Here is a 27,460-nt window from a genome sequence, read left to right on the forward strand (position 1 = left end):
ACTAAGATGATACTTAATTCTGATTTAATGGAACGCTTGCGAACGTAACGCCAGAACTGACTGGGACGATTTGAGGCACTCCTCTCTAAAGACTCAAGATAGGAGTCGTAGTCCCGCTTGTATAAGCGTTTGCAACGAGAACGCACACGGCGAAACTCATCTGCCCAATTTGGAAACCCAGGGCGTTTCGCTTTACGATGGGCCCGTTCCTTGAGTTTTAACGCCGTTATTAGTTCCCTTGAGAACCAGGAAGGGAATTTCCTACGCGTAGGAGTATGCAACGGCATGTACCGACGCATACCATCAAGAAGTATTTCTGTAAAGCGACTGACTTGTTGAATCATTAATGTCATTTAAAAGGGACCAGTCGACGGAAGAGAAGAAATTGAAAAGACCAACATAATCACCACTTGCATACGAGAAACGGGGCGAATTCCTCACCCGATCTGAATTAATAGAAGGTGAGGCAGAAACAGCAGTAGTAACTAGAAGCGGAGGGTGAAATTTGTCACATCGAGTCAGCGGTATGTCTGAACTCGAGACTCGAACACTTTCAAAATTCGTTAGACAGATGTCAAGAATATTACCACAGGAGTTTTCAATGAAATTGTGTTGCTGCAAAGAGTTAAAGGCTATAAAATCAATTAGAGCGTTACACTTAATATGTAATGATTGTTGTCAGAAGAAATAAATGAGTTCCAGTTGATACCAGGAGTATTAAAAGCGCCTAAAATAAGAAGTTTGTGTTTGCTATGACGGGTTATAACATGCTCGAATGAGAGCAGAACATCATTATAGGCTGGAGGAGGAAGATTCGGAGGAATGTAGAAAGCTGCAAGTAAAAGTTTTTCATGTCGATTTAAAGTGAGCTCGAGCCACACACATTCTTCAACAGTTTCCAGATCGGAACGTCGAACACACTTTACAAAAATTTGGAGGACGCTTAAGCTTCGCCTTCAAGAGTAGAACGCGATAGCGTTATTACATCGCAGGGGACGCTTTCCCAGCAGAAGCGCTACGGCGCAGCGATCACGTCAGAGGCGTCCGGCATCAGACGCTGCACCTAGCAATCGCGCTGTGAGCGGAAAGAGGAGCCGCGTCGCCTAAACACCACTGGTCGAGTGACGCACGCTGGATGTTGGAAGGGGAGAGAGCGAGAAAACTTATTAAACGCAAGGGTATTGGGGCATCCTCGCACCGGTACCCGCGCGGCCCGAAGGGGAGAAGCGGGTGAGCGAAGATAGTGATCTAAAGAAAGGAAAGACGCTTGATTTTACAACCCGTGAGGGTGCACGGCGAAACGTCAGGGGCGAGTGGCGCGCCACGTGTCGGGGCAGCGCCGCACATGGAAGGTGCTTTTTATTTATGAAGTGCATGCCGGGATTTATCGCTCACGGCCAACGCCGCCGACGACACCGGCTTTTCTGCGACACGGGCTCCTTAACGCTACCGCGTTAAAACTGTCAATAGCAATGAGCACTCCACCTCCTCTTGATTTGGGACCTGTTTCAGTGCGGTCGCTACGAAAAACAGAGTAATTATTTGGAAAGATATCATTGGAAGAAATATCACTTGACATCCAGGTTTCGGTAACCACAACAGCGGTAAACAAGATGACAAGACGTTAGAAAAAAAATTCAGATCCCTTAGTCCGAAGACCTCGAGCGTTTTGATAATAGATATCCAAATTAGGGGCCACTGCAATTTTGCGTAAGTTCTGAGGGATGAAGCATATCGTCGTAAAGCTTCCCACGAAAGTCCTTGTATATGCAACCCATCGGCCACATCGAAGGCTCAACAAGCTTGCTGTAGGATTCTTCATCAACTTCAATATGAAAGGACGAGTATGAGTCGTACCTTGTTTTCAGCTGTCGGCAGGAAATGGGGGTAATTTTCACTGATTTTAGATGGTTGGTAAGGTCTACCGATGTTGTATCGGGACTGAGTTTAGAGACGAAAATAGTCTTCGGGCGCTTCTTTTGGTAAATGGCAACGTTCAGGGCAGGTGAGCTCGATGCGCCAGTAATGGCTCGACTTCGGTGCTTCTTCATCGCACTGGGTGAGTTAACCGCACGGGGAGGAGCAGAGGCAGAAGATGAACAGGTAATATCGCCGGGAGTCATCCCTCGATGAAGAGCGGCGGAGACGCCACAGCGGCCACAGACGGCTGCTCCTCACGGGTAGGATTGCCCACGGAGACAACGAGAGGACGCTCACACTGCGAAGCAGCACACAGCACAAGCTCGTGGCGTAGGCCGAGAACATCGGCACGTAGAGAGGCAATGACCTCGGCTTGTTGTACGAAAGCCCGCGAGTTCTCTCCACGAAGGCGCTCGTTCTCCTCTCGTAGCTGGGCAACCTCATCGCTCAGAAAAGAGATTCCCTTAAGTGCGTCGAGGAGGAGAGCCCGTAGCGAGGCAAACTCACCGCCATGTTCGCCGGTCGCGGTTGAAGGGGGAAAACCGGTCGGGTGGCTGGGCAGGAGCGGGGCGACGGGAGAAAGGAACGTAGCCGCCGGCGCACCACCGTCGCTAAGCCTAACACCGTCAGACGACGACGACGCACACAAATTACACACGAATGGCCGAGAGCCGGACTTCAGGAGTTGCAGCTCGTCATCCGCCCAAGTAGCGCACTTCGTATGAGCACGTTTCGCACAGTCGGCACATCGTAAAAACTGCTGCTTGCCAAAAAACGGGCGAGAGCACAGCGCACATGCGTCCTTGCTGGGCGCCATCTCCAATAATAATAATAATAATAATAATAATAATAATAATAATAATAATAATAATAATAATAATAATAATAATAATAATAATAATAATAATAATAATAATAATAATAATAATAATAATAATAATAATAATAATATTAATAATAATAATAATAATAATAATAATAATAATAATAATAATAATAATAATAATAATAATAATAATAATAATAATAATGACTATTTATGAATAATAATAACATTAATTATTGTTATTATTATTATTAATATTTTTATTGGATGTTCGTAGCGTTGTATTCTAAATAGTACTTTATCACATATAACTCCCACTTTCTAGCCTAAAATATTGTATTTACTTCAATTTTCGCTTCTTCTCCTGTTCAATGCTGCCTGTATCTTGAACTGCTTTTTATCCGTTTCTTACTTATATTTGAACTTTAAACTTTATATTCGAATCTTACTGTCCCGTGTTAAATTCTATTTCTTTATTGTATTATTCTGTATTTCTAGCCTGTGCTTTAGGCACCACGCACTTGTTGCGCCTGGAATGGTTATTTATTTTATGTATAATTCTATATTACTATATTCAATGTCAGTTATTTGTTGTTTCTTTCTCGCTATCTACCGTTCTTTTTTTTCTTTCGTGATGTGCTCAACAATTCTCTTACTGTGTTTATAAGTGACGCTGCTCATTGATTGCTTTCTTTCCGTGATACTGAGGCCCAGGAAGATTGATTGATTGAATGTCCTTTATTGAATGGGAAGGCTCATGTCCATGGATGGGGATAAAGGGGAGTAGACATAATCTTCATTGTTTAGGTCGTCACTCGAATCACATTGCTCTAACCAGGCCACTAAGCGAGCCATACTTGGCAAATATCATCTGTGTGTTAGCATCAGTTTCTAGAAGGGAACGGTAGTTCAGGCGGTAGGGTTCGATCTCGGGGCGTCCAGTAGAAAAAGCAGGGCAATCCCAAAGTAAATGAGATATGCCGCCGCAGGTTAGAGTCGCACAGTGGGGGCACGTGATCATTTTCTCCGTATACTGACGCCAGCGGGCCATAATACGTGGCGTGTAAGCCGCATGGGCGATGAGCTTATTCAAAAATACTTCTTGACTTCGGGTGAGGTGGGTTCTTCTCGTAAAAGGTGGGTCTGGTGTGGCCACCTGCATGCGACACTGACTGAGGCTACGAAGACTGGTCCGAGTATAGTGCATAAGAGCAAGAGAAGGGGTGAGTTGCCCGCCCAAGGTCGAATAAGGATAAAGCAAGGGGGGTGGGGAAGTAAATGTGGACATCCCACCTGCCAAGCAGCCGCGGCGTGTGCCGCCGCAGTGCCCCCTGATTCGTCCGAGTGATCTGGGGTCCAGTGAGTAGCGACAGTTCTGGTCGCGAGTTGGTGGCGTTTAAGGAGGCGCTGTATGGCCGTAGCTGTTGCATCTTGTGAACCCGGAGTAGCGATTTCCTTGTAAGCTTCAAAGGAATCAGTAAGAATACGTATTGACCCAGTTCCGGTGCAAGGCACTCCTGACAAGGCTCCCCAAATCGCGAGGAGTTCAGCGTGAAGAGGGGTACCTTGAGGTAGATGGCAGGCATAAGCGCCTGAAAGGTAAGGGTTGTCATCAAATACCCAGGCCATAGATGCGAATTCGCTTGTAATCGATGCGTCGGTGTATATGTCAGTCGTATCAGGGATTCGCTCTTGTCGGTGATGGGCAGCTAGGAGCTCCCGGGGAATGACAAAATCGCGGTTTATAGGTCGGCGATGGACGCGTGTGACTACTGGCATCTCCCAAGGGGGAAGTGATGCATATAGGGCTGGTGTTTTGTCGTTACGCTGTTCATCCCAGGCCAGCAGGCGACGCCCCTGGACAGTGTTCTCTAGACGTATTCGATGACGCGTCTGTGACTTGGTAACGATGGTAGTGAGCGGTGGAAGAGCGGCCAAACGCTCAAGTTCGACTATAGGAGTGTGCTTAGGTAGACCGGTAATAGTGCGTAGTGTTGCGCGATGAAGGCGTTCGACCTTAGCGAAGTCAGTCTTCGACAGTTGGAGGACGGGTGTGCCATAGAGGATTTTTCCGACCGCCGCTGCTCTGGCCATCGCACGGCAGGCATGCTGCCGCGCACCGCCGTGCCGGTTGGACAGGCGACGAATAGTATGTAGCAGTGCTGGCCAAAGGCGTTGTAACTGATGAACCCATTTCTGGGGGCTGTTGCAGCTTGATATGGGCCAGCGACGCCCAGGAACGTCCGTGCCGTTCTCTTGCCCGAAAAAACTCACGCGCATTGGCTCGCCCCGCACGCGGCCACACTTCCCTTCTCGACTCGAGCAATCCCACACACGATCACCATCATCACAAATACTTTTCGTCTCAATTTCATTTTGTGTGTTATTTATTTCTTCTTTGTGTTCTCGCTGTGTGTGTGAACACGTTTGTGCATTTTCACTTTTGTGTTTCTTTATTTGTGCTGCAGCACGAAGACCACTTGGTTGTCCCTGCGCACATTAAATAAAGATTGATTATTATTATTATTATTATTATTATTATGCGCTGGGCACATCACTGATACCTTGTACATTTCACAGGACCTGAAGGGACTCAGCTTGCTACATCCACCTCGACGGACAGTGCAAGATTCCCAGAAATACAAGCTACTATCTGCCGCCAATTCAGGATTCAGCCCAGACCACCTCAAGCTACAATGAACCAGCATTTCAAGATAAAGGGCATAGCCACCATCACCATAAAAGGAACCGTCTTCCCTGACCCTTCTGCAAGGAGGGAGGAGGTGGTGAAGGGTGGCAGTTCCTGGCCCTACGGGACTGGGACAGTAGGTAAACGCTGCTTGCGGCGGGGGCTAGCCAGCCACCGAATTTTATCTGTTATAGGCTGTCATTGGACTCTCCACTGCTTCGATGGTGGACGACGGCTGTTGTTGCGGCACGTGTCTTTCTCTCCTTCTTCTTTTTCCTTTCTTCTCTAATGTCTCTTCTGTCCGGACGGTAGCCCTCCACTACGGCTCCTCTTTCTCTCTTTCCACTTTCACTCACCTTCCCCTACTCTTATGGCGCGGTTGAGGTGTCCACAGAAAACAAGTGAGACAGTTACCGTGCCTTTCCCTTCCTATAAATCAATCAGTTTTTTTTTAAATCAATCAGGCCCCGCCGGGGTGGTGCAGTGGTAAGACGCCCGACTATTGTGCCGGAGTACCCGGGTTCGAATCCGACCTCGGCGGCTGCGTCTCGATGAAGGCGAAACGAAGAGGCATCCGTGTGCTGTGCGATGTCAGCGCACGTTAAAGATCCCCAGGTGGTCGAAATTACTCCGTAGCCCTCCACTACGGCTCCTTTTTCTCTCTTTCCACTTTCACTCCCACCTTCCTCCCTTCCCTTACGGCGTGGTTGCGGTGTCCACAGAAAACAAGTGAGACAGTTACCGCGCCTTTCCCTTCCTATAAATCAATCAGGCAGCAGAGGCTTGGTAAGACGCCCGACTACTGCGCCGGAGTACCCGGGTTCGAACCCGACCTCGGCGGCTGCGTTTCGATGGCGTCCGTGTGCTGTGCGATGTCAGCGCACGTTAAAGATCCCCAGGTGGTCTAAATTACTCCGTAGCCCTCCACTACAGCTCCTCTTTCTCCCTTTTCACTTTCACTCCCACCTTCCTTCCCTTACGGCGCGGTTGAGGTGTCCACAGAAAACAAGTGAGACAGTTACCGCGCATTTCCCTTCCTATAAATGAATCAATCAGGTGGCTCAGCTACAGAGCCAATAGCATGCCCGAGCATTTTCTTTTCTTTCTTCCTACAGCCACAACAACAACAACCCTTGTGCAGTGGGCGCGCTGCGCTGGGGTACATCACTGATACCTTGTACATTTGACAGGTAGTTCATCTGTACACTTTTGTCATTTCGTTTTGTTTTTTTTTTGCCGCCGACTGCTCACTTATGCTGTTTTGCCATACAGTGTTATAGATGATGAATAATTGCATAGCCTGTCAAAAAGACCTACCAACTTATGGACGTATAATAACGTGTTCTGATGGCGAGCACTCATACCACCTAGGGCAGGGCTGCTCGGGAATAGCACCCAGTACTTTTACCGCAATGGACTAAGCCAAACGCGATGCATGAATATGTAAAACTTGCAGGACTGCAAAAAATTACGGTGGTAATTCATCGCAGCTTGATACTGAAGGCGCAAACGAAAGCGCGGAAAAATTATCAGCCTTGACAGATCAGATTAAGGAAATAAAAAGAAATATTGAAGCGCTACCAGCACTAGAGGTTAAGGTAGACTCTTTGCTACTCCTGAAAGCAGAAATCCTTAACCTAGCGAAAACGGTAGACCTGGAAGAATCGGCTGCTTTGTTGTCGAAAGAATACGACTCTTTGAAAGAGCAGTTAAAAACTAGCCAGGAATCAGAATGTGCTCGGGACAAACGAATACAGGCCTTGCAGGAGATTGTAGACGAACAGAGTGCGCAGCTGGACAGTATGCTTAAAGAACAAAAGGATGCAGAGCAATACAGACGAAAAGCTAATCTTGATATATATGGAAACCAGCTACTCCAAATGAAAATCTGCTCGACCAGCTACAAAAGTGGCGGAAAAGCTGGAGTTGGAAAACTGTTCAACTGATGCCATTGTCGCCTTCTTGCCAAGAAAGACAGCATTCCTATCATCTTGGTACACTTCTCCATCTTAGCAACTAGAGAGAGGTAGTTTAGCGCTCGAAGCAAGCTCCGAGAACTGCATAAAGCATAATTGCTGCCGAAGGAATATTTCAATGACAACAGAAACGAACCGTTACTTGTTCTGGAAGGCCAGGAAGGCAGGAAAAGACAAGCAGTTTAAGATTGTGTGGGTAAGAGGAGGCAAATTCTTCGCCAGGAAAGAGGGAAAGGCACCTCTTATCCGTGTGACATGTGAATCAGACTTAGCACAAATAAAATAAATAGCGCTCCATCAGCTATAAGTTTTCCGGAATTTGAATCGTTCAAAACGAACTTTGGGCCAAACTCGGACATAGATTTTACTCTGATTATTGTCAATACCCGTAGTTTTCGCAAATACTGGCACGAGTTCAGAACAATCGCAGAAGGTGCCATTGGTGTTGTAGATATATTTGTGCTAACAGAAATGAATGTTCTAGATTCTTGCCTAGATTTGTTTGAACGGTTATCGACCAACGTTAGTAACTCGCTCTTCACCATGCAGAATGCCTAGCGTTGGAACTTTGCTCCAAGCTAACGCCATTAAGGTTGCTACCAATTTACCGACCACCATCAAACAGTATCAGCCGTTTCCTACTGGAATTGGAAACGATCTTACAATAGATCAATTTTGCATAGTAGGTGACTTGAACACTGTGTCCCACGAAAACAGTTGTGTGTACTGAGTGAACGGTTTTTTTGCACTCCCACAAGGATAAAGACTGCCATTGTACTCCGGTTGAAAATGTTGATTGTATAAAATATCTAGGGATTTACTTTGATAGCGATCTCTCATGGCAAAGTCACAAGGTGTACGTTTGTGGCAGATTACGTAGAACGGCATGGTTACTGTTTACAGTTAAATCTTTCCTTCCTTTATCGGTAAAAAAACTCATGCATCCACTTGCATACAGTGTTATAAGATATGACATCACAGTATTTGCGCACTCTTCGCAAAGGTGGCATGATCGGGTAGACGCTCTTTTAACTTATATGTTAAAAAGTACCGCCTGTGAACATTCCTTTCCCCCTTAATAAATTTATTTAATTTTCATTGGTCTTCCGTCCTTTGAAAGTTTATATAAGCAAAATGTTATTCTCCGGCACATTTGGAATCCTGCTTTCAAGACGAGAGCAGTTTCTGCCAGAACACTACGGAATTGTCAACGCTACACGGTCGCCAGATACGCAACCAGATACATCAAAGCAAGACGATGTGTATATGTCCTTACAATATTCAATATGCTTTCTGATCAGGTGTTATCCGCTACTTATAAAGCCACTGTAAAACAAATGCTCAAATCTAAGTTTTAATTCTAAATGACGCAGGAAACTTATAAGTTCCAATCCTTTTTTTTCTCTTTTATACAATGTATCTTCCTTAGTATTTGTATTTCAGTATGTGTGTACTTACCCTGATATTTTGTTGCCCTTGCTTTTCACTCGCCGATTTTGCCGGGCCTTATCCTGCAAGTCTCCTCTTGGCTTTGACAGGTCAGAGTCTGTATCCCAATGTTTTGCGGCGATAAATTTATTACTATTATTATTATTATTATTATTTGGTTCACAGGAAGGGAAGGCGCAGCATCTGCCACATTTGTTTCTGTGGACACCTGAACCACTTGCGCTGCTTCTGGGGGCGGTAGCTGCTAGTCGGAACAGCCCGCTTTCTTCGTCTCTTCTGTCGTTTCCTCTCTTACCGAGCAAACCCAATTACGCCCACCGGCACGCTGGCCTATGGGACGGAGGCCGGGGCCACTGCGGCCTTGGCTATGACGTTATTCGGTCGCGGCATACCGCATACGGCATACTCGAAGCTCGGCTGTTGTTGTGCCTGTAAGACGAAGGAAAAGGAAATGCACGGGCCTGCTACTGGCTCTGTTGCTGAGCCACCTAATTGATAATGTATTTAATTAATAATTTAATAATCCACAGGGCAGCTGAATAATGCGGACAAAAAAGAGAAAGTAGAGAAGGAAGAAAAAGAAGAAGGAGGGAAAGACTCTCGCCGCAATCGCCGTCTTCCACCACCGAAGCGTTGGAGCGTGCAATGACGGCCTTCAACAGATACAAATTTTGAGGCAGGCTAGCCCCCCCCCCCCCCCCCCCGCTAGCGGCGGTGAGCAACCTATCCCAGCCCCATCAGGGCCAGGACCAGCCACCCTCTGACCCTCGTAGTTCGCTTAATAATAATAATAATAATAATAATAATAATAATAATAATTGGTTCACAGGAACGGAAAGGCGCAGTATCTGTCACACTTGCTCTGTGGACACCTGAACCGCGCCGTAAGGGAAGAGATGAAGGTGGGAGTGAAAGTGGAAAGAGAGAAAGAGAGCCGTAGTGGAGGGCTGCGGTGTAATTTCGACCACCTGGGGATCTTTAAGCTTTTCGCTTCAATAATCGGTTCACGGGAAATATCTGTCGTACTTGCTCTGTGGACACCTGAACCGCGCCATATGGGAAGGGAGGAAGGTGGGATTGAAAGTAAAAAGAGGGAAAGGGCAGCCGTAGTAGAAGGCTACCGAGTATTTTCGACCACCTGGGGATCATTAACATGCACTGGCATTGCTAGGTGGTGAAGAGTGGCTGTTCCTGGCCCTACGGGGCTGGGCAACGCCGCTTGCGGCGGGGCCGCCACCGAATTTCTATCTGTTGTAGGTCGTCATTGCACCCGCCACCGCTTAGGTGGTGGACAATGGCTGTTGTGGCACGCGTGTTTCTCTCCCTCTTATTTTTCAAGCGAAAAACTTCACTAGGCTAGTCAACTCCCAGCCCCGTGTATGCCGTGGTCTCAGAATAGCTGTTGTAGGTCGTCATTGCACCCGCCACCGCTTAGGTGGTGGACAATGGCTGTTGTGGCACGCGTGTTTCTCTCCCTCTTCTTTTTCAAGCGAAAAACTTCACTAGGCTAGTCAACTCCCAGCCCCGTGTATGCCGTGGTCTCAGAATAGCCACAGCTGTGCGCGCGCCGGTTGACCATCGCCGGGGCCGTGCGCTCCGCGCATGCGTCGAACTGAGTGGCGTCACGGGAGAGGCGCGGGCTATCGGAGCCGACGCTGCCGCTCTCTCCGATACTGCGCGTATATATGGAGCGCTTTGAGAGCCCTGATGGGGCTGGGACAGGTAGGTCACCGCCGCTTGAGACTCCACTGATGGGGCGGGACAGGTCGGTCATCGCAGCTTGCAGCGGCAGCTAGCCTGCCACCGAATTTTTATCTGATGTATGCCGTCATTGCACCCGCCACCGCTTTGGTGGTGGACGACGGCTATTGTTCTTCCCCCTCATTCTCTCCCTCTTCTTTTTATTTCTTCCCTATTTTCTCTTCTGTCTGCCCCGCCGGGGTGGTGCAGTGGTAAGGCGCCCGATTACTGTGCCGGAGTACCCGGGTTCGAACCCGACCTCGGCGGCTGCGTTTCGATGGAGGCGAGGAGGAGGAGGAGGAAAAACTTTATTTAGTCCTATATTATTTGGCGGTTTTTGGACGTCTTCAGAGATGTCTGCTTGTTGTATCCACAAGAGTCTTCTCCGTCGACTTCGTCCACTTTTTACAATGGTCGGTTGCCCTCAGTCCAGGGCTCCGCTGGCTGCTGCCGCCCGTTGGGCTCGCTGTACCAGACCTTTCTGGTCTTCGCAGCGGTCGCTGGACAGCAGAGTCTCCCATTGCTCCGCACTCGGGTTTCGAATTTTGGGGACCACATCTATGTTTTGACATGCCCATGTGATGTGATACAGTGTTGGTTTTTCATAGCACCACGGACATCTGTCAGCGTATAAGGTAGGGTGCATTTTGTTTAGTACGTGTAGGTTTCGGTATGAACCCGTCTGTAATTGTCTCCATATGACAGTTTCCTCTCTGGTGAGAGAACTGTCGAAACGAAGAGGTGTCCGTGTACTGTGCGATGTCAGTGCACTTTAAAGATCCCCAGCTGGTCGAAATTACTCCGTAGCCCTCCACTACGGCTCCTCTTTCTCTCTCTCCACTTTCACTCCCACCTTCCTCCCTGCCCCTACGGCGCGTGTTGCGACAGTTCACAGAAAACAAGTGAGACAGTTACCGCGCCTTTACCTTTTTATAAATAAATCTCTTGTCCGCACGAGGCAGCGGAGGTGGCTCAGCTGCAGAGCCAGTAGCAGGCCCGTGCATTTTTTTTTCCTTCTTCCTACAGCCACAAAACACCAATAATTACGATTGATTGATTTATAGGAAAGGAAAGGCGCGGTACCTGTCTCACTTGTTATTCGGTGGACACCTCGTTCGCGCCCTAAGGGAAGGGAGAAAGGTGGGAGTGAAAGTGGAAAGGGGCCGCAGTGGCTGGCTACGGAGTAATTTCGACCACCTGGGGATCGTTAACATGCACTGACATCGCACAGCACACGGACGCCTCTTAGTTTCGCCTCCATCGAAACGCAGCCGCCGAGGTCGGGTTCGAACCCGGGTACTCCGGCACAGTAGTCGGTCGTCTTAACACTGCCCCACCCAGGTGGGGCGCCAATACTTACGAGGGACTTTAGCGACTAAAGTAGTGAAAGGAGAAAGCCTGTGGTCTCTTGTCTAGCGTTCCTGCCATCTGCAATCCCACACTTCAACGCGTGCCAAGGAACGCCACGGGGCAGGCGCGATGGCTTACTGTCCAAACGCACACTTGTTAGAGAAAGTGTGACAGATAATGTGCCTTTACTCCAGAAGTCTCATCTTGTCTACAGTATCCCGTCATCTGCAATGAACGCGCGCCAAGGAACGCCACGCGACAGGAGCGCTGTACCATTGAAACGCACACTTTTCGGAAAATGTGACAGATACCGCGCCTTTCCTCCAGAAATCTCATTTTCTCTTGCGTTCCTGCCATCGGCAATCCCGCATTTGAACGCGCGCCAAGAAACACCACGCGATAGTTGCCGCAAAATTCGGTGGCAGGCTAGCCCCCGCCGCAAGCGGCGTTCACGTACCAGTCCCAGCCCCGTAGGGCCAGGAACAAACCTTACACAGAGCGCGCTTTCAAGTGTGGCATTGCAGATGGCAGAGATGCATCCCGCCTCGGCCAATCCGAATGCTTCAAAAGCGGGACACGCTTTGTCCACGACAGCATGAGCCATTAAAGGCTTCGATATTTTTCTGTGTTACTACCATTAAAGGCTATCGCCTTAGTAATAAACGCTTGAGGCGGTGTGATGGCTGGCCCTACGGGGCTTGGCTGGTAGGTCACCGCCGCTTGCTGCGGGGGCTAGCCTTCCACCGGTTTTTGAACCGGAAAGCTTCACTACGAGGGTCAGAGGCAAGCTTTGCGTATGCGAGGAACGTCACAGCCAAGGCGAGCTGCACAACCCCTCGCCAAGCTCCGCCGGCGTTGCAGATGCCCATAGGAACCCTGGATTTGAAGGTCATCGTAATTATTACTAACCATCACCTACTAGTTAGGGGTTTTTAACTAACAAGTAACTATCATTAACCATCACCTACTAGTTCAGTTCAGTTCAGTTCAGTCGTTCAGTCGTTCAGTCGTTCAGACCCTATGGACCATATCACGCCACGCTTTCCGGTCTCTCACTATCTTCCTAACATCACATAACTTCATCTGCAGCGCCTCGAGGATGTCATCTAACCATCGCGTTCGCTGCCTACCCCTTCTCCGGTGACCCTCAACCTTTCCCAACATCAAATTTTTCTCCAGCGACTCCACTTTTCTCATCAGATGACCAAAGTAGCTGAGCTTTAACTTTAGAATTTGACCCTCCGATGAACAGGCAGGGTTTATGGTCGACAATATTGACTGTTTGATCTTCTGGCCGTCCAAGGAACTCTCTAGACTCTCCGCCAGCACCACAATTCAAATGCGTCAATTCTTCGGCGGTCAGCCTTCTTCACAGTCCACCTCTTGCATCCATGCATCCCAACTGGAAAGACCATAGCACGAGTTTTACGGATCATGGTTGGCAGACTAATGTCTCTGCTCTTTACTAAGCGATCAAGGCTAGCCATGGCTCTCTTTCCCAGAAGTAGGCGTCTCCTAATTTCATGGCTGCAGTCTCCTTCCGGGGTAATCTTGGAGCCCAAGAAGAGAAAATCTGTCACAGCTTCCACTTCTTGTCCCTTGATGCTCCAGGACTTCATAGGGCAAGACGCCATGATCTTTGTCTTTTTAGTGTTCAGTTTAAGCCCAAACTTCTCACTCTCTTCTTGTAGGCGCATCAGAAGTCTCTCGAGTTCCACTTCACTTTCTGCCATTAAAGTGGTATCATCCGCATATCTAAGGTTGTTGATACGTTTTCCAGCAATCTTCACTCCAGCTGAAGACTCGTCCATACCGGCCTTCATCATGATGCACTCTGCATATAGGTTAAATAGGCAGGGCAACAGTATGCAGCCTTGCCTCACTCCTTTCTCAATCGGAAACCAATCAGTAAGACCATGCCCAGTTCTGACTGTGGCCTCTTGCCCTTCATACAGGTTCCTGAGGAGACAGATGAGGTGAATTGGAATTCCCATCTCTTGGACAGCTTGCCACAATCTGCTGTGATCTACGCAGTCAAACGCTTTCGCTTAATAAATAAAGCAGACGTAGATGGGTTTCTGGAACTCTTGCTTTTTCCATGATCCAGCGAAGGTTGGCAATTTGGTCTCTAGTTCCTCTGCCCTTGCGAAACCCAGCTTGCACGTCCGGAAGCTCCCGATCCACGTACTGCTACAGCCTACCTAGGAGGATTTTCAACACCACCTTGCTAGCTGCGAAATAAGCGCGATCGTGCGGTAGCTGGAACAACCTTTGGCACTGCCTTTCTTTGGAATAGGGATGTAAACTGACCTCCTCCTATCCTTTGGCCACAGCAGGGTTGTCGAAATTGGCTGTCATAATGTATACAGACCGTTAACAGCGTCGTCATGGTTGAGGTTTTGAAGCAACTCATCTGGAATGCCATCAATTCTGCTAGCTTTGTTCTCAGCAAGGCTGGCTAAGGCCCATTCAACTTCTCTCTTCAGGATGCCCGGCTCGAGATCATTAATCACAGCCGTCTTATGTTGGGTTTGCACATCAGGGTCCTTCTCGTACAGTTCTTGTGTGTATTCTTGCCACCTCTTCTTTATCGCTGAGGCTTCCGTGAGGTCCCTGCCTCGTTTGTCCTTTATCACGCCCAACTTAGCACAGAAGCTTCCTTTGATATTGTTAAGGAAAGAACACAGCGGTAAACGCTAGTTCACTCTTAGACGCACACCACACACCGCACACCACAGAACGAAGTTAGCTAGGCTTGAGCGTCGTCTTCTTCACTACTTCACATCAGCACGCCGTCGTCGTCTCGATATACTGTGCTCCGTAACAGTTTTCCCCGCGCCGAAGAAGAACCGTCCCGGTGCGTCTTACACAGGAGAACTCGAATGATATGGTTTTAGACGGGCGACATGCGCGAGTTCTGGATGAGGGGCTGTGGAAGGATTCTTGGGCTGTAGAGGGACGATCTCATAGGTTACATCGGTGACTTGCCGCAAGACGGAGTAGGGGCCCACGTAACGAGGCAAACATTTTTCACACATACCGACACGGCGAGCCGGGTGCCAAACAAGTACGAGGGAACCAGGAGGGTAGTGAACGTCTCGGTGATGAAGGTCGTAACGACGTTTTTGAGAGCGCTGAGACGCCCCAAAACGCTCCCGAGCTATGTGGCGGGCAGCATCAGCGCGGGCGATGGCATCCGAAGCGTAGCTGCAGGAAAAGTCGTCAAGAGGCAGCAAGGTGTCGAATGGGAGTAAAGGGTCACGGCCGAAGAGTAGGTAAAAGGGAGAATATCCGGCGGTGTCATGGCGTGAGGAGTTATAGGCGAACGCGACGAAAGGTAAGGAGACATCCCAGTCACGATGGTGATCGGACACATACATAGACAGCATGTTGGTCAGAGTGCGATTGAGGGGCTCAGTAAGACAATTCGTTTGCGGATGGTAGGCCGTGGTGAACTGGTGACGAGTAGCGCATGAGCGGAGAAGGTCATGAACCACTTGAGAGAGGAAACAGCGGCCACGATCTGTGAGCAGTTGGCGTGGAGCGCCATGAATCAAGATGACATTATGGAGAAGAAAGTCGGCAACGTCGGAGGCGCAGCTGGTAGGGATAGCCCTGGTTACAGCATATCGGGTGGTATAATCAGTCGCCACAGCAATCCACTTGTTTCCAAAAGTCGATGTCGGAAAAGGCCCAAGAAGATCGAGGCCCACACGAGAAAACGGCTCTGTCGGCACTGGAATTGGTTGCAAGGGCCCACTAGGTTGAAGTGAGGGTATCTTACGGCGCTGACACAGCTCACAAGCGGCGACGTAGCGACGGACAGAACGGTAGAGACCAGGCCAGAAAAATCTGCGTCGCACACTGTCATAAGTGCATGTGACTCCCAAGTGTCCTGCTGTAGGAACATCGTGAAGTTGGGCGAGGACAATAGAGCGCAGATGAGCCGGAACGACCAGTAAAAGGTCCGCGCCATCTGGACGCATATTGCGTCTGTATAATGTCTCGTTATGGAGTACAAACATGCTGGCGGAAGAGTCGGGGATGTTGCGCAGCTGGCCAATAATTGGTTGCAGGGCAGGATCACGACGCTGTTCGGAGCCGATATCGATAAAGTCCGAGATGGACAAAACATTGTCGTCAGCAGTATGGTCGGACAAATCGGGAGGATCTACGGGATGGCGGGACAAGCAGTCAGCGTCTTGGTGTAAGTGGCCGGACTTGTACACCACAGTAAATTCATACTCTTGTATTCGTAAGGCCCAGCGACCTAAGCGGCCAGTGGGGTCCATAAGTGATTACAGCCAACACAAAGCATGATGATCAGTCACTACACAGAAGGACCGCCCAAACAAATAAGGGCGGAATTTGGTCAGCGCCCAAACAAGTGCAAGGCATTCCCGCTCTGTGATTGAATAATTGCGCTCAGAGGACGAAAGCAGGCGGCTAGCATAAGCAATGACGCGGGAGGAACCGTGCTGGGACTGGGCAAGGATAGCACCAATACCATGACCGCTAGCGTCGGTGCGCAGTTCGGTAGGAGCAGAAGGATCGAAGTGCGCCAGAACAGGTGGGGTGGTGAGGGCGGAAATAAGTGTCGTGAAGGCATAGGCTTGATCAGAACCCCATGTGAAAGGTACGTTTTTTTGCAGAAGAGAGGTAAGTGGGCGAGCGATGTCTGCGAAGTTCCGAATGAAGCGGCGGAAGTAAGAACAAAGGCCAAGGAAGCTTCGCACGTCACTTGAGCTACGTGGGGTAGGGAAGTCGCGCACGGCTCGAACTTTGTCAGGGTCGGGCTGCACACCATTTGCGTCAACCAAATGACCCAAGACTTTGATTTGGCGCCGGCCGAAGCTGCATTTTTTGGCGTTCAATTGAAGACCGGCGCGGCGGAAAACGCCCAGGACCGTAGAAAGGCGATCAAGGTGGGTTGCGAACGTGGAAGAGAAAACGACGACGTCATTCAGGTAGCATAAACATGTTGTCCATTTAAAGCCACGGAGGAGTGAGTCCATCATGCGCTCGAATGTCGCAGGAGCGTTACAGAGTCGAAATGGCATCACCTTGAATTGATAGAGTCCGTCGGGGGTGACAAATGCGGTTTTCTCCCGATCCCGTTCGTCGACAGCAATTTGCCAGTAGCCTGAACGCATGTCGATGGAAGAAAAATAGCTGGCACCATGCAAGCAGTCAAGCGCGTCATCAGTTCGCGGAAGAGGGTAAACATCCTTCTTTGTTAGTTGATTAAGGTGGCGATAGTCGACACAAAATCTCCAACTTTGGTCTTTCTTTTTAACCAATACGACAGGAGACGCCCAGGGACTGCAGGAAGGCTCAATAATATTTTGCGCCAGCATCTTGTCCAGTTCTTTCTGTATAACATGCCGCTCAGTAAGGGAAACACGATAAGGCCGTCTGTGGATGGGGTTGGCGTCACCCGTATTGATTCGATGGGTCACAGCGGATGTTTGACCCAATGGTCGGTCACCGAAATCAAATATATCGCTGTACGACAGCAAAAGGTCGGAGAGAGCTTTGGCTTGGTCATCTGGCATATCCGCGGCTATCATGCCTGAAAAGAGGTTCGAATGAGAAGAAGGCGATAAATGCTGCTCCGACAGATACTGAGGGGTTAGAGCCGCAACTTCGCAGTCCGCCAAAGGAAACAGATCAGCGAGTGCGATACCATGGGGTAAAACTTGAGTCGAACGGCTGAAGTTCAGTACGGAAGATAGGTGTGGTTAGCAGTGACAGTCACGACGGTATGGGGAAGTATGACGTTGTGACGGAGAACAACATCGGTAATTGGGCAAGTGACGTATGTGCCGTCAGGAACTGCGGGGATCGGGGCCAGCGGGACATAAATAGCAGCTTCGGGTGGTAGGCGAACAAATTCGGCGGATCGGAGGCGGGGCTTCACATCGGTGTTTTCGGTGCAGTACGGAAGGTCTAAGCGAAGAAGACCAGTTGAACAATCGATCAGGGCAGAATGGGCCGTTAAAACGTCGATGCTGAGGATCACGTCGTGAGGGAAGCGGTCGATAACAGTGAAGAGGACAGGGGTAGTGCGACCGGAAATACTCACGCGCGCAGTGCACAGTCCCACGACGGCAGCGACGCTTCCATCGGCAACACGAACGGCGGATGAAGCGGCGGGTGTGACAACCTTTTTGAGACGGCGGCGAAAGGATCAGCTGAGGACTGAAATTTGGGCACCAGTGTCAATGAGGGCAGTAACAGGGGCACCATCCACATAGATGTCCAGAAGGTTGCGGCGATGAGCGAGGGTCAGCAGAGGCACGGCAGAGGCAGGCACGGGATGCGAGGTCTTTTTGTGCGCCAAGCTTGCGTCCGATCGGCTTGCCAAATAGGTCTCGAAGCTTCTCCTTGCACATCTCCCACGATGTGATATCGTCTTCATGCGTCTCGAACCAGACGCGCGCCGTACCTGCCAGATAGAAGATTACGTTGGCGAGCATGAGGGTCGCGTCCCAACGGTTGTGCTTGCTGACCCGCTCGTACATGGCGAGCCAGTCTTCTACGTCGATGTGGTCGGTGCCGCAAAAGGTGCCTGGATCGCGAGGCTGCGTCATGACGACGGTGGGAGCTGATGGTGCCGCTGAAGAAGGTGTCGCGTCGGATTGCATAGTGATTGTACCAATCTTGCGGCCACTACGGAGATCCAGGTTTGGCGACTTACGTACTTCCAGCAATCCTCCACCAAATGTCAAGGAAAGAACACAGCGGTAAACGCTAGTTCACTCTTAGACGCACACCACACACCGCACACCACAGAACGAAGTTAGCTAGGCTTGAGCGTCGTCTTCTTCACTACTTCACATCAGCACGTCGTCGTCGTCTCGATATACTGTGCTCCGTAACAACATCTTTGATTTTCTTATACAGAGCTCTTGTGTTCCTCAAATGGCTATTGTCCTCAACTGCTTGGCACTGTGTGTTCATGAAGACATTCTTATCTCTTCTTGCGATTTTCTGAAAATCCGCATTGAGAGCCTTGTATCTTTCTTTTTCCCCATAACTTTTGCCATCCTCCTTTCCTCAGCTATTTGAAAAGCCTCTTCGATAACCAATTTGCTTTCTTGCATTTCTTTTGCTTTGGAACTACCTTAGTAGCAACTTCTTGTGTTATATCACGCACATCAGTCCAGATCTCTTCAGGCTCTCTGTCTTCTAGATCTAATTCTTAAAATCGATTCCTCACTTCAACAGCATATTCTGATGGAATTTGATCCAGATCATACCTGAAAGGCCTTCTAGTTTTCTGCGTTTTCCTCAATCGAAGCTTAAATTTGGCAACAAGAAGCTGATGATCGGTGCCACAATCGGCCCCAGGCCTTGTTTTTACTGCTTGTATAGCGCTTCTCCATCTCTGCCGGCAAAGAATATAATCAATCTGATTCCTGTACAGACCGTCCGGTGAAGTCCATGTGTACAGGTGCCTCTTTTGCTGTTGAAAATGAGTATTCGCTATGGTCAGGTTATTTTCTTGACAAAACTCTACTAGCCTTTGCCCAGCTTCAATTGCCTCACCGAGACCGAAATTGCCTGTAATTCCGGATATTTCTTCATTCCCCACCTTAGCACTCCAGTCTGCAATAAGAAAAGGACGTCTGATGAGGGAGTGCGATCTAAAAGACATTGCAGGCCAGCATAAAATCTCTCAACGTCAGCTTCTTCAGCAACAGTGGTTGGTGCATAGACTTGGATAACTGTTATGTTGAAAGGCTGACCTTGGATCCTAAGTGAAATCATTCGGTCGTTTTTAGGGTTGTACCCTAGCACTGCTCTGTCCATTCTTCTGTTTACTATGAGGGCGACCCCATTCCTTCTCTTGGATTCGTGCCCACAATAAAAGACATAATGGTCGCTGGAGTTAAATTCTCCCATTCCGATCCACTTGAGCTCGCTGATACCCAAGATATCAATGTTCAATCTGTCCATTTCTCGCTTGACGACATCCAGTTTACCTTGCGTCACAGATCTTACATTCCATGTTGCTATGTGATATATCTCCTTGCAACATCGGACTTTCCGGTCGCTTCCTGACACAGCCACAACTGGGCGTCCTTTTGGCTTTAGCCCAGCCGCTTCATTCGTTCTGGAGCTACTAGGAATCGCCCTTTGTTCATCCCCAGTAACATGCGGGACGCCTTCCAGCCTGGGGGGCTTATCTTCCGGCGCCATATCACTATTGTTATTGTGACTGGTCATGAGGTTTTCTTGGCAGGAAATACTGGAGTGGGTTGCCATTACCTTCTCCAGTGAATCACATTTTGTCAGGACTCTCTGCCGTGACCTGGGGCCGAATCCACGAAAGAGTTCGCGTTGGAACGCGTTCGCTTTGCCGTGACGTCAATTTGACGTGGGCAGCGGGAGGAGAAGAGTGGAATGAACGCTGGGGGCAGAGAACAGCCAATCGGCTTTGCTGGGCTCGGGAGTCGGAGGAAACGACACCCATTTTTTCTCCGTGCCGACACGCACGATTGCCTTAGCGACGGCCAAATTTGTCCGGCTCACCGACGACTGTGGGAGCCGTATAGCTGCCTCGCTGCCGACTGCCGCCTGGAATCCTCCGGTGGCGAACCGCAGCGCGCCGAGTACTTTCCGCTCTGTTGTGAGCGCGCTTTTCCTCGTTGGACCAAGGTGGGGTTTTAGCTCTCCGCATAGCCGGCGTACAAGCCCCTTCGACAGTGTGAAGTGCCTTCGGAAGGCATCGTCAGGCATGTCGAAAGGATCGTCATGTGCGCGCGACCGCCGAAGCCACCGATCACATTCGCTGAGCACTGCGAACAACAGCGCGGCGACGGGGCACGTACGGCATGATTCTCGCGCTGAAGCGAACGCCACTTACCGCGTTCCACACACAGCGACCGAACGCGTTCACTTTCATTTGATTGACATGCCTCGTGACGTCAACGAATCCGTGGTCCCGCCTTCGTGAAATGGCGTCACCGCCAGTGGTGGCGGCACTCGACCAATGGAGCGAGGAGGCGAGAGAGAAAGCGAACGCGTTCCAAAGCGAACTCCTTCGTGGATTCGGCCCCTGTCTATCTTGGGTGGCCCTACACAGCAGAGCTAACGACTTCGTCGAGTTTCGCAAGCCCCTACGCTACGACAAGGCAGTCTCCATGAAGGGGACCTACTAGTTACGGGATGTTTAACTAACACGAATCAGACAATAATTAGAGCTCCGAAATTGCCAGTCTCTATTAACTATCACTAACCAATAGTAATGGTTAGACGTTCCGATACGTTCATAGCCGTTACATGGTGACGTCATCACCAGATATCTGCTCATGTATAATAACCGTAAATGATAATGATGTCACATTCGGTCATGACGTTATGACTGATGTTGACATCACCAGGAGATTCATGCATGTACGAAGCTCCGGGCGTTCCATCCCTGTGTCTGTGCGGCGCCTTTCATTTAGCGCTTCCTCGAACGCTGCTCCACAGAGGATATATAAAAATAGACTAAAACATTGTTCAGTAACTCACTTAGAGTGACGTCAAGGATGTGAATTCACCCACCTGCTGTAGCTATGAGGAGCGGTAACAAGTGCGCTCCAACGCCGCCGGCGGCGCTTCTTGCCTTCCGAGAGTGAAAGATGCTGCACCTTTTAAATAAATAAATCAATTTTACTTCTGCTCAAAGATATATGGACAGAGGAGCTGCAGAAAAAGCTGTAAAAATACAGCTTGACAAAGCCGCAGCCCCCATTTTACAGGCAACAGCAGAAGACAAACAACGACTCAACTTCTGGTGTCGTATAAACGAAACAAAAGTACAAAATGTAATGCTATACATCGCAAGAGCACTTCAAGCGTACTGAGTAAACACAGGGATAAAAAGATTGTTATTACATATCACACTCTCATACATAAAATATAGGATACAGAAGCAAAGACTTATCTTGGCACAACTGAGGATGAAAATTGTTCGGAGCTACCTTCTATATACATCCTACGCAATACCTTATGAGTACAAGTGAATAAGTCAAAATGTGCAGATGCGTTCAGAAGGGAAGGGAGTGTGGATTGCAAACGTTCTTGCCCGGAGTTTAGGCGTGCTGTTGGCACCATCCATTGTTCGGGTTGTCTGAAAGGGTAATTTGTGGTTTTCTCTTGCAAGTTGGCCAATCGTCGAATATGGTTTGTACCATTTTTTATTTCTGTTTTGTAAGAAATGCTCAACCGGTATCGATATAATTCATGGATTTGGACCACACCGGCTGCAAGAAAGAGACCTTTGCTGGGTGACCCATAGCTAACATTGAAGGCGTAGCGAAGGACCCTTTTCTGCAACATGTGTATTTTGTGAAGACAAGAATGTGTTGCAGTTCCCCATACAAGATGACAATAATTTACGTGAGAATAAAAAAGTGCGTTGTAAAGAGTTAGTTTGAGTGACGTCGGAAGAATGTGCCGTCTGCAACCAATCATGCCCACTACTCTAGCCAGTTGTTTGACAGCGTGATTTACATGGTGTTCCCATGACATGGTTGAAAAAAATATAACTCCAAGGCATTTAAAATGATTAACTATTTCTATAGGTCGATAATTATATAGAATATAACTGTGAGTAGAAACCGGCTTGTTTTTCGGGCGAAATATTACGGCTTTTGTCTTCTTTTCATTCACGCGTATATCATTGGATTTCGACCATTTTTCCAGCGTGACCATTGTTGTATTGCAAGAAACTATTAGATCCTGAATGCTTTTCGCAGCAAAAAAAATACTCGTGTCGTCAGCGTATATGATGAATTTGGCATTTTTGTTAATGTTAACAATGTCATTAAGGATTATATTGAAAAGAAGTGGGCCTAACACGCTGCCTTGAGGGACGCCAGAAAATATAGGTTTTACCTCTGATAGTAGATTATTTAAGCTAACTGCTTGTTTTCTTTGCGAAAGATATGATTTTATTAACATTGCAGCCTGGCCTCGGATACCATAGAATCATAACTTCTTTAGGAGTAATTCATGATTCACCAAGTCAAATGCCTTTGAAAAATCTACAAATATACCTATTACAAAAGCTCTGTTATCAAACTGGGACAGAATATGTTCTTTTTGATGTAGAAGTGCTAGTTCAGTTGATTTATTTTGCGAAAACCGAACTGACACGGAGTGAGCAAATTACATTGGTCAATAAATTGAGTGAACCTGGAGTGCATAACTTTTTCTAGTGCTTTAGAAAAAACAGGAAGTATGAATACAAGTGTATAATTGCCTAAGTCATTTTGGTCGCTCTTTTTAAATAGAACGGTTACTTTGGCGGTCTGCATTTTTCCTGTAACGAATTACAGAACGCCGGTGAACTTAGACGCGCTCGACATGGAAGCCAAGGACAGTTTAGATGATGGCGGACGGCGCAGAAGACTGGAGAAAATATTAGAAATTAACTCCTGATCCCGAGGTAGTCACTGCTTTTCGCTACGTGTATCCAGGCACAGCAGAGCTAAGCTTTCTTCTATAAGGCAAAAGCATTTAATGGCTAGTATACTGTTGTTTTTTGTTTTTGTGGCTGTAGCAAGAAGGAAAAGAAAATGCGCGGGCCTGCTACTGGCTCTGTAGCTGAGCCACCTCCGCTGCCTCGTGCGGACAGAAGAGAAAATAGACAAGAAAGAAGAAAAAGAAGAGGGAGAGAAAGACGCGCACCGCAACAACAGCCGTCGTCCGCCACCACCGAATCGGTGGCGGGTGCAATGACGGCCTACAACAGATAAAAATCAGTGGCTGGCTAGCCCCCGCCGCAAGTGGCTTTGACCCACTGTCGCAGCCCCGTAGGGCCAGGAACTGCCACCCTTCACCGCCTGCTACTGGCTCTGTAGCTGAGCCACCTCCGCTTCCTCGTGTAGACAGAAGACATTGGTTTATAGGTAGGGAAAGGCGCGGTAACTGTCTCACTTGTTTTCTGTAGACACCTCAACCGCGCTGGTAGGAAAATGAGGAAAGTGAGAGCGAAAGTGAAACGACAGAAAGAGGAGCCATAGTGGAGGGCTACGCAGTAATTTCGACCACCTGGGGATCTTTAACGTGCGCTGACATCGCACAGACAGAAGAGGTTGATTGATTTATAGGAAGGGAAAGGCGCGCTAACTGTCTTTTGCTTTTTGTGAACACCTCAACCACGCATTAAGGGAAGAGAGGAAGGTGGGAGTGAAAGTGGAAAGAGAGAAGGAGGAGCCGTAGTGGAGGGCTACGGAGTAATTTCGACCACCTGGAGATCTTTAACGTGCGCTGACAACATAAAACCAACCCCAGTATGAAGATCCATCTTCACATTGTAGGCAACACCATCACCTCCTCAAATGGCAAATGCGCATTCTTGGCCTGCCCATCTCAAGCTGCAACAGTCCCCAGAAACGGGTTATCAGCTACAACGCCTTTGGCCAGCATTGCTACATACTATTCGTCGCCTGTCCAACCGGCATGGCGGTGCGCGGCAACGTACCTGCCGTGCATGGCCAGAGCAGCAGCGGTCTGAAAAATCCTCTATGGCACACCCGTCCTCCAACTGCCGAAGACTGACGATGAAGGTCGAACGCCTTCATCGCGCAACACTACGCACTATTACCGGTCTACCTAAGCACACTCCTATAGCCGAACTTGAGCGTTTGGCCGCTCTTCCACCGCTCACTACCATCGTTAAAGAGTCACAGACGCGACATCGAATATGTCTAGAGAACACTGTCCAAGGGCGACGCCTGCTGGCCTGGGATGAACAGCGTAATGACAAAACACCAGCCCCCTTGGGAGATGCCAGTAGTCAGACGCCTCCATCGCCAACCTATAAACCGCGATTTTGTCATTCCCCGGGAGCTCCTCGCTGGTGGTGGTGGTGGTGAAAACATTTATTATAATACATAGAGGTATATACACTAGGTGGGATGCCTAGACAGGCACTCCATTGGCGTTTGCCGCAGCCCGGGCGCGCTGCGTTAAGACCTTTTGGGCCTCTAGGGTGCAGCAGCCGGACAGGGTCGCCTCCCAGTTTTCTCGGGTGGGGTTGGTGATAGGGGGCAAAGATGGGTTTTTCTGGCAGGCCCACACCATGTGGCAGGTGTCAGACACCTCCCCACAATGCGAGCACAGCCCGTCGAATTGCGGATCAAAATGTTTTAGAGTAGCCGGGCACAACGTTGTATTGGTGAGCAGGCGCAGGAGCACCCGCTCGTTAGCCTTCCCCAGCCCTTTGCACGGGGTGGGAAGAGTTTGGTGCGTAGATCTGTAATATTCACATATTTCTTTAAATTTGTAAACTGGGCTGAAATCAAAATCCTGGTCCGCATCGGGTCGCATGGGAAATGCCCGGAGAGAAAGCGCGCGGGCGGCGGCGCCGGCTGCCTCATTCCCTTGGAGACCTTGGTGACCTGGAGTCCAAACGAGAGATCGGTACGCGGGATCCGAATCTCCACTGCAAATTTGGTATATGCGGTAAGCTAGGGGAGCAGTCCACCCTTACTGGACGTTCCGACAAGCCCCTCGCGAGTCGGTTATGATGTATTTGGAGGAGGAGTCAGAGGGAGCGAGGGCGATGGCAACCTCTTCTGCGTGTGTTGGTGAGTGGGCCTTGAACGTAAGGCCATCTACTGTTTTGCCCCTGTGGATGACCGCGGCTGTGTACCAACCCCTAGGGTTTGGGCCGGAGACGTCCACATAGAAAACTCCTGGTTTGCTTCCATAATGGCGGTCCAAGGCTTCCGCCCGCGCCAGGCGCCGACCATTATGGTCCTCTTTGGACATGTTGGCGGGGAGAGGCCGCACATGGAGGGCGCGTCTCCATTTTTCGGGAATGCGACATCTCTCCTCTGTGAGTAGGGTGTGTTGGATGTGAAGTCGGGCAAGAAGACGGCGACCCGACTCTGTCTTTGTTAGACGCGTGTACTGATTGGTGAGGTGGGCCTCCTGAAGCTCCTTGAAAGTATTCACCACACCCAGCGCCATGAGACGACTGTAGAGGTGGAGACCGGGAGGTCCAGTGCTCGTTTCATGATTTTACGGAGGATAACTTCGAGAGTAGTCTCCCCCTGTTTCCGCAGGTGGAGGTAGGGAGTCAAATACAAGATTCGACTGGTCACGAATGCGTTCGCCAGCCGCAAGGCGTCCTTGCAACATAACCCACCGCGCTTGTTAGAAACCCGGCGGACCATGCGGCCCACCTGGTCTGCCACCTACCGGAGCTTGGCGAGTATTGTGTCGCATCGTCTCTTGTTGTGTATAAAGAGCCCAAGAATTTTGATTTCCTTAGATTCTTGAATGGGACCGCTTTGCAAGGTGAGATTGATTTGAGTCGAGCATGAGTGCGAGGGCCGCAGATGCACGAATTCAGATTTCAGCGGTGAGCATTGGAGACCACAGCCGCGGGCATAGCGGTCCACTATGCTAGCAGCCATTTGCAGGCTCGTCTCCATGTCCCCCAGACGCCCTTGCGTGGCCCAGAGGGTGATGTCGTCGGCGTACAGCGCGTGCTGCACCCCTTCGACCGCACCCAACAGAGCAGGCAAGCGCATCATTGCAACGTTGAACAGCAGAGGGGACAGCACTGCATCTTCTGGAGTGCCCCTCGTGCCGAGCAAAAAAGGTCCGTGTTCTTGATCCTGTATTCGGATATAAAAGAGTCTGTCTGTCAGAAATTGTTTAATGTAGTTGAAAGTGCTCGTGCCACAGTGCGTTTGACTCAAGTGCGTGAGTATGACCTCGTGTGTTACATTGTCGAATGCCACTTTGAAATCCAGGGCGAGGGCGACTTTGTCGTTTCTTGTGTATGTAATGGGGTTCAGTATTTCGCGGTCGAGTTGGAGCAGGACATCCTGTGAGGATCTGTGTGGGCGAAATCCGAACATGGTGTCCGCGAAAGTGTTGTGTTGTTCAAGGTACTCAGACAGCCGATCCCGCACCATCGTCTCCATCAATTTACCCACACACGAGGTGAGAGAGATGGGTCGGAGGTTGTCCGTGTCGACTGGTTTCCCAGCTTTGGGAATAAAGGTGCCGAGAGCCGTCTTCTATTTAAAGGGAAGGGGGGTTTCCCCTGTCCAGATTGCATTGATATAATCAAGAGGGCACTGGTGCGCCGTGTCAGGGAGGTTCGCCAGAAGTTTAAGAGTGACCTTGTCCCTGCCTGGCCGGGTGCCCTTCTTCATTTTAGCCAGACTGGCCCGCAGATCATGGAGCCGTAATGGGTTATCCAACTCCGAGTTTTCCCTGCCTGTATAGGAATAGGCCGATCCGCTGGGGTCCTGAATTGTGCACAGGTAGCGATCGCGTAGCGCCACTGCCAGCCGCTTTGTGTTTCCTTGGAATGAGTGCATGGCTTTGTGTAGGTGTTTTTGCGTTTCCGTGCCTGTCTGTGTTGGATTGAGGAGGGCTCGGAAGAGCCGCCACCTGTTGCGGCTCGGCATTTGCCTCGCCGCCGTGTTGCAACGGTCCACCCAGTTAGAGTCAGCGAGTTGGGCCGCGTACTCTGTAGCCTGCCGGGTG

Source organism: Amblyomma maculatum, chromosome 9 (genome assembly GCF_055883805.1).
Source record: "Amblyomma maculatum isolate TAMU_Amacu chromosome 9, ASM5588380v1, whole genome shotgun sequence".
In the NCBI taxonomy this organism is placed as follows: domain Eukaryota; kingdom Metazoa; phylum Arthropoda; class Arachnida; order Ixodida; family Ixodidae; genus Amblyomma; species Amblyomma maculatum.